Raw genomic sequence first — 7,491 nt, forward strand, 5'->3', positions numbered from 1 at the left:
ATATATATGGATCGGTCTGCACGTATGGATCGGGTTGCACGCTGCAACGATATATGGATCGGGCTGCACGCCACAATAATATATGGATCGGGTTGTACGCCGCAGCGATATATGGATCGTATAGACACGTGATTTTTGACCCTCCACAAGATTTTTTATATTTTAGCATGTAAATATTTAATTTAGGCTTTATATCGCTATTTCAACTAATTTTGACTCTTTTACTTTATTTTATTACAAGAAAATGAAAATTACAAAAAATAGTTTCATTAATATTTTGTAGTCATTATTTTGGAAAATACCAAAAATAGGTTTGTTTTAATGGTTAGTCTTATGTTAATAGTTATTTTATTTAAGTAGGATTAATTAGTAAATCATGTAGTATTTTTAGTCTTGTTCATAGAGAAAGAATAAAATTTGGGCTCAAACAACCCATTTTAAGCCTAATTTTCAGACCTAGCCCATAATTCCCAGACCCATACCCCCTAGCCTAAAAAACCCTATAAAACAAACCAAACCTAATTTCCTAGACTCTAAGACCTATACACACAGTAATCAGCCGATAACACCGGAGACCTATACAAACCGCTGTTTCCTAATCAAAGAGAACGGATTCTGGGCTTCTCCTTCACATTTTTCAAGAGGTAGCTTCATCTTCAAAAAAGAGAAAACAAAAAAGAAGCGCAGCCATTTTTTGAACTTTAGAGACCAAACGCTAAAGACCAAAAAAAAGGTTTAAGCACAAAAGGCATAGTTGATGCTCTCTTCGTCTTCCTCCTCCAGTAGCTCGCCGGAAAAACGAGTTCCAGCAGCTCAACGGATTAACAAGCTCCAGCCGAGCAACAACGAAATAGGACACCCAAAAAACCAGTCCACCCCCTGAACCTCTGCGACACCGACCAGCTACGATCACAACGACCCCATTCCTTGCTTTTCCTCACTCTGTTTCGCTGCTGAATACTCTAGCGACAGATCTGGCCAGATTTTACATTTTTTCGGCGACCTCCATTAAAATTGATGGAGTTTCATTTGAGTCGAGTTTTTCCGGTTTGAGGTTCGGTCAATATCTCGTTCTGTTTATTCATCAGGCAAAAACTCTTAATTCATTTGATCTTCAATTAAAATTCTTCAAGTTCGTTGAATCTTCAAGTTCACTTTTTGTGTTGATCTATTTTTTATTGTCAGAAGACCTCTAATTCAGTTGTTATCATATTGAAACAGCAATAAAAAAGGCACGTATCTTTGTTATAAATTGGATTTCCGTTTATGTATTAAATGAAACTTTTGTTATCAAGTTTAACATTGAAGTCGTCTTTAGAAAATCATGTGGTTTTGTTCTTATTTGCGTGTTTGTTGTGTGAAACCTCTGTTTTGGTTTGGAGCTGGTAATAATTAACAATCCTTAGGTTGTTCTTTGGTTTGTATGTTTCTGTTGATAGCTGACCTGATTGCAACTTTTGTATCTTTGATTTATGCAGATGCTGACTGACAACCACTGTGCTCATTTATAGGCGTTCATCTTCTCATCTGTTTCATTTTGTTTTGTTGATTTTGGTGCTGGCACCTTGAGTACCTTTTCTAGGTCTTGAGGTTTACTGGAAATATCTTAGATTGAGCTGACATATTATTTGCCCTTGTTCTTTTTATGATTACAATTCTAAAAACCAATTCGAAGTATGCATTCGCGCAACTTCGATCCAACTTTTTCTTAATAAAAAATTATTATTAATGGACCACTAATTAATTTTAGTTCATATAGTTTGAGGTGTGCCATCCACAATTTAATTATACATGGCCCTCGTATTAATTTCATAACCTAGATATAAAAATGACAAATGTTCGTAGTTTGCATTAGGCACGTTTAATATACTATCATGGTTGTGGACACGTTCGCGTGATATGCTTACGATTTCTAAAAATAAAACCGGAGTATGCGTTCGCGCAACTTCGGCCGAACTTTCTTAATAATAATAAAATGTTATTAATTGTGGACACGTTCGCGTGATATGATTATTTGACGCGCCAAACAAATGGGCACACGTACATGTGACCCGTTTCAAGATAATTTCTTAATTAAAAAAGGCAAATGCACATAGGTTCTAAAATTAGTAATTAAAACAATTTTAATAATCCAGGTATGATCAAAGCGACCATGCTAGAACCACGGAACTCGAAAATGCCTAACATCTTCTCCCGGGTTAACAGAATTCCTTACCCGGATTTTTGTATTCGCAGACCGTAAATAGAGTCAACTTCCTCGATTTGGAATTTTAAACCGGTGACTTGGGACACCATAAACTATCCCAAGTGGCGACTCTGAAAAATAAATAAATAATCTCATTTCGATTGTCACTTAAATTAGAAAAAACTTCCATACTCCCTTTACGGGGGTAGAAAAAAGGAGGTGTGACAGCTCTGGAGACTCTGCTGGGGACAAGAACCCAGAATCTCTGGTTCAGTGTTCAAGAATTCGAGCTTGTTAATATGATGTTTACTTGACTTTATTTATTGTTGATATTACTGTATTTTGTGAACCTTTTGTGCTAAATGATATCTGTTTACCGCTTTAATATTGTTTAAATTGTATATAACTATCTTCTTACGCTACCCCTTTGAGTCTTCTGAAAATGGTGCACACGTTCGCGTGGCCCACTTTTCTGTAGAAGTTATACCAAATAGAACGAGGCTGGGCCAGCAACAAGGTCGGGTAGACTTCAGTGCTCTCGGTACGTTGCCCCCTCTTCGGCTCGAGTTGTCCGCTCGGGTAAGTCAGGTCTAGAACACAACCCTAGGTTTCAAAACCTAGAAAAATACAGTCTCATACCAAATCCCTAGTAGGAAGGTTTGTTTGCATCATGTGCATTTGACTTAGGGGACTCAACACAGGGGTTGAGTCCGTATAGGACAGGTGTACCCAAAATAACAGACCATCCTAATGCATCATATGTGCTACATGATGCAATCTTCAAGGGTAAAAGGGTCATTTGGTAGACCAATGATAATTGAGGGCAAATAAAAATGAAAAAGAAAAAAAGAGGATGAAGTGTGAAAATAAAGCAAGTAGGTCCCAATTATGTTTTCTGTCGTATTTTTGTTAAGAAAAAAAACATGAAAAATTCAAAAAACGATTTTACACTTTTTCATAATTATTCGAAAATCAAAAATCAAAAAAAAAGGAAAAAGAAAAAAATCCAAAAAGAGTTTACATGTTTCATCATTTTTTTAAAAAAGACAAAAAAATATATTTTTTCTAAATTAGTTTTTTTTTTTTAATTCTTGCCCGTATCCAATCTGCCCGAACTACGCATACCTAATTCTCGTCTTTCGGGGCGTGATATGTAGGCAACCCACATAGGGTCCGGTCTTCCTAGTAAATCTTAGGTTCTTGGCTTTGCGGCGTCTTAGCCAAAAATTTTACTTCTAGCCATCTTTAGGCCGCATACGCCATTTTGCAAAAATAGCCCCGATCATGTCTTGCATATTGTCCAACAGGAAGTGTTACAGTCTCACATAGTGTTCTAGGTCTTTAAATTTATTTGGTCTTAATTTTCTCATACAGGTGTGGGTTTACTTACCGGAGTTTGAGCATGACAGACGCCCCAAGACTATCCAGTCAGGATCACTCATTCAGGAGTTTGCTTGAGGAGATTTTCTTTATGTTTTTAGTCTGTTGTTCTTTTTTATGTCATCTTTTACCTTCTAGTTTTGTACTGTAGTGTCGAGTCTTTTAGGTGATGTTAGAGTTTGTCATAGTCTAGTTAAGTTTGTCGACTCTTTTGTTATTGTATTTCTTATTTTGTATTTGGAAATGTGTTATAAGTCAAAAATCCAAAATGGTTTTTCCTTTAAGCAACTAATATCTAGAACTTAAAATAAAAATTATTTTTATATTTCCTTTAGTATATTAGGACTAAAAATTCAAAAAAAAAAGAGAATTTTCTTTAATACTTCTTTAAAGGTTTTCTTTAAGATATTAATTTCAAAAATTCAAAAAAAAAAAAAGATTTTCTTTTAAGGTTCTTCTTTGGGAAATATATAAAAGCATTAAAAAAATTCTTTTTATTTTCATTAGAACTTTAGGATATTGTACATAGAAAAAAACATACTTTATCTTTTATTTATCTTTAAGTTTCCTCCTTAGGTAATCAAAAACTGAAATCCAAAAACATTTTTTTTATCTTGTTCATTTCTCGTTTCGAAATCTTTCTTCAGGATATCAAATGAAAATTCAAAATATTTTTCTTTGGTTTATTCTTTAGACTTCCTTCCTAAAAAAAGGAATCAAAAAATATTTTTTCTCTTGTAGGGTTTTTTTTCCTTAATAATTTCTCATAGAGTATTTGTTTAAAAAGAAAAAAAAAAGAAAAAATATATGCTCGTTAAGCTTGAATTTAGAATAGTTATAGAACATTGAATGTAGAAAATTCAAAAAGAAAGGTTTTGCATCTTTTATTTCTTTTTTCTCATCAGAATAGTCTTTAAGCTAATAAAAAAAATGTTAGTTCATTTAGTCTATTTCCGATCTTCCCGAACTACGCAAAGATCTGATTCATGCGGTGTCATGATACATAGGCAACCTACATAGGGTTCGATCAAATCATTTTTTTTATTTTATTAAAAGAAAAGGAAAAAAAGAAGGAAACAAAAAAAGGGGTGAAATTACGGGATGTGAGAAATGAGAGGAAAGAAAAGAGTGATAATAGAAAAAAAGGAGGAAGGAAAATAAGCAAGCAAGTGCTAGAAAAGGAAAGAAAAGAGAAGATTGAAATGAACAAATTGAGATGATGCCAAGTGACCTTGTGACCCTTGAAGTCCTTCTTGAACCGTTAATTGTTGCTAGGTCCATTGCACACAATGTGATATTTGCAGCTGTTAAATGCCTTAACGCTAACGTGGTGACCTCATTTTGTTCATTTTTGTTATCTCCATTGAGCAGAAGGGTGGTTGGTTTATGGTTTTTAAACGGTAACTCTTCCATACAACACAAGGTCAAAGGGCAAGATAGCCATGGCTAGCAAAGACTTGGGCACAAGAGTTGATGACCCGCCGAGGGAGTTTGTGGAGTCGGAGACTAAATTGAAAGGGGAGGTCCAAATGTGGAAACATCATATGGCAGAAATGTATCAGTCTTCGATCAGGGGGCATCCTCCACCTTCATTCCCTGCTAACTACACTGAAAACTCTGCAACTATCTCACCACTATCACAAATCCAGATTCCCACTGCTGCTGATATCACCCCGTAACCTTTTCACACTCTACCCACCAAAACCACCTCATATCCCGCTCCTTTGGCCACTCGTGCTCTTGTAGCTCCTCCTTCAGCTATTTTTCCTCAATCCTCTAACAAGACTGCGTTCAAAGTCCCCGATGCCCAACACTATGCTCCAGAACAAACTTTTAAAGTCTCGGATCCGTACTCTCACGCTCCTCATTTTGAGCCTCTCGGTGAGACTGCAAAGCCTGCTAAGACAGTGGAGCAAGATGGGATATCTAGAAAGCTGAAAGGTTTTAAGATGCCAAAATTTAATTTGTATGATGGGCGTGGAGATCCAGTAGCCCATCTGAGGGGTTATTGCAATAGAATGAGAAGTGTTGGCGGAAAAGATGAGTTGCTGATGGCGTATTTCAATAAGAGCATAACTGGGGCAACTTTGGAATGACATACTCGTCAAGATGTCGGTAAGTGGCATGCATGGGATGACATGGCTCAAGATTTTGTGCGACACTTTCAGTACAATATAGACATTGTCCGAAACCACTCCTCCCTATCTCAGATGGAAAAGAAACCCAAGGAAAGCTTTGGGGAATTTTTGTTCAGATGGAACGAACAAGTTGCTCGGGTCAGTCCCCCAATTGATAGAAAAGATGTCGCGGAGCCCCGCCAACGACATGATTTAGTGGGCATTCCTACTAAATGCTTTCAGCCTCAACATCGACCCCATGAACATCCCCAACCTCCACATAATCCACCCTAGTATTATCCTTCGAACAACATTCGGCCATCTTTCCAACCACTAGGTTACTCCCTATGGCGAGCACTAGCATCCCGAAATTCTCGTGCGCCTCCACAGCATTTTCAAGCATCCAACAACCCTAGAAAATAGGGGCATGGAGGGAAACAAAGGCAAAGAAATGGTTTTACGCTAATCGGAGAATCCTATACAAGTCTATTTGAAAAGTTAAAACACTCTGGCCTGATTGAGCCGCTTCTCGGCTATACTCAGGACCCACATGCAAAAGGTTTTGATTCTACTGTATAGTGCATGTACCACTCTAATGTCCAAGGTCATAACATTGAAGATTGTCGTTCTTTGAAAAGGGAAATAGAAAGGATGATTCAAGAAGGGATAATTGTGATCAAGGACAGTGACGAAGGGTATGCGAATCCCCTTGGGAACTTGCTGGCTGAAGTTAATGATAATGATAACGGTCTTGATAATATTGATGAGGAACTCAGTGGCTAAGATGCCGAGCTTGGTAATTGGAAAGACGCTCCTTTCTTGGCTAGCCAGGGAGGAGTCTTGGTGGTTCATTTTGTTGTCATTTTTGTTGTCCGGGTTATTTCAGAATTGTGATCCGGATATTGTCTTGTGCCTTAAACCCTTTCTATCCTTTTTATTTTTCATAGTTCCTTTAGTCGTAGTAACTCATTTGGTGTTATTTAGGTTTGTTCCAGGGTTGTACCCCAGTTTATTTTGCTTGTCCTGTTGTTCAAACCTTTCCACCGTTTATCTAATGCAATTTTCTGTTTTTTGTTATTTCTGGTCATTTTTTGTTTAGTTCTCTTCTCCTTTTATAGTTTTCTTTCTCATGCTGGCTCTAGTGACATGACATGCACGCATAATTCTAGGTTTGGTCTTAAAAGTTAGTTTAATCATGAAGCAATAAAACAATTTTGAAGATGATGGGAACACTTGAGGGAAATAAGTACAGATTTAGACATTTTGAGGTCATTTGAAGCCTGAACTGTGTGAAACTGGGGCAGTTAATTTGGGAAGTTAATAGGATGATAAGGATTCGTTAAAGGAGGGTGCATCCCAGACAATTTGAAGCAAGCAACTTTGAGTTAAAATGCATCTCAAGTTACAAGATAAAGTCAAGAAAGTTTTCTTCGAATTGACAGAGGGTATCCGTTGTGAAGGAGAAATTGCCTAATGAGAGTTCTTTACTTGACAAGGCGCTAAAGAAAAGTGGAAGGCATGCCAGTGATATCAATACCGAAACTGCAAAAGAAATGTTATGTGTGCTCTTCAATTTTCATCCTCAAGTTGCATGTGTTGTACTTGGCATTTTCAGGGATTGGGAGGCCCTCTTTCAGCTACCCAAACACTTATACCATTCGATACCCTTTTGAGCCTGTACTGATTTCTTCGACCTTCCCTCTTTTGGAATCAAGTTAGAGTCATACGGAAAAAAAAGAGAAAAAAAAAATTCATGTCCCCATAGGTTTATTTTAGAAAGTTCATTCCAAAAGAAAAATTCAAAAAAAA

General features: G+C 36.8%; 1 long non-coding RNA gene across 1 annotated transcript; it reads left to right on the forward strand.

Moving 5' to 3' along the window:
- The first annotated feature begins 476 nt into the window (after positions 1-476).
- On the forward strand, positions 477-1,677 carry LOC107826408 (uncharacterized). Its single transcript, XR_001657275.2, has 2 exons — positions 477-1,054; positions 1,479-1,677. It is a non-coding gene; the product is annotated as an uncharacterized LOC107826408 (long non-coding RNA).
- The last annotated feature ends 5,814 nt before the right edge of the window (positions 1,678-7,491 follow it).

The sequence above is a fragment of the Nicotiana tabacum genome, chromosome 5 (genome assembly GCF_000715075.1).
Source record: "Nicotiana tabacum cultivar K326 chromosome 5, ASM71507v2, whole genome shotgun sequence".
NCBI classification, from domain to species: domain Eukaryota; kingdom Viridiplantae; phylum Streptophyta; class Magnoliopsida; order Solanales; family Solanaceae; genus Nicotiana; species Nicotiana tabacum.